The sequence below is a fragment of the Octopus bimaculoides genome, chromosome 24 (genome assembly GCF_001194135.2).
Source record: "Octopus bimaculoides isolate UCB-OBI-ISO-001 chromosome 24, ASM119413v2, whole genome shotgun sequence".
In the NCBI taxonomy this organism is placed as follows: Eukaryota; Metazoa; Mollusca; class Cephalopoda; order Octopoda; family Octopodidae; genus Octopus; species Octopus bimaculoides.
Window position 1 is genome coordinate 23,071,076 of NC_069004.1, and position 644 is coordinate 23,071,719.

Genomic DNA, 644 nt, shown 5'->3' on the forward strand with positions numbered 1-644 from the left:
GGGGTGTTAGGAAGACGGAATAAATACCAAGCTTAAAAAGACAATATAAATACTGGGGTCGATTCAACTAAAATTCTTCAAGGTGGTGCCCCAGTATGAAACGAGTAAAAGACGATAAAAAAGGTTGTGGGAGAGAGATTTGTGAAGAGGCATGATTGTACAAGGATGTAGCTTTCTGACCTCCATTTCACTGAGCTAGACAGATTTTTTCAAGCACAGCAAATCACCAATCCTCTCAGTCCTTTGTCATTTCCTGTTTAAGATCATCTTTTGCCACTTTGTCCCTTGTCTTCTACAGCTCTTCTTTATGCAGCTCTCATCATTCAGACACATCAAATGACTTCACCGACGCAGTCTTCACTCCTGCACACTGCATCTGATACTTCTTATACCAAATTACTCAACTTTTCTCTCAATCTATTTACGCTTTGTGTATATGTATGTATGTATATAGGTGCAGGAGTGGCTGTGTGGTAAGTAGCTTGCTTACCAACCACACGGTTCCGGGTTCAGTCCTAATGCATGGCACCTTTGGGCAAGTGTCTTCAACTATATCCTCGGGTTGACCAAAGCCTTGTGAGTGGATTTGGTAGACGGAAACTGAAAGAAACCCGTTATATATATATATATATATATATATATAT

At 40.1% G+C, this 644-nt stretch overlaps 1 protein-coding gene across 1 annotated transcript in view; it reads left to right on the top strand.

The window, feature by feature from the left end:
• The window catches only part of LOC128250677 (uncharacterized), a 42,004-nt gene that overhangs the window by 33,415 nt on the left and 7,945 nt on the right, over window positions 1-644 (top strand). The window lies entirely within an intron of this gene.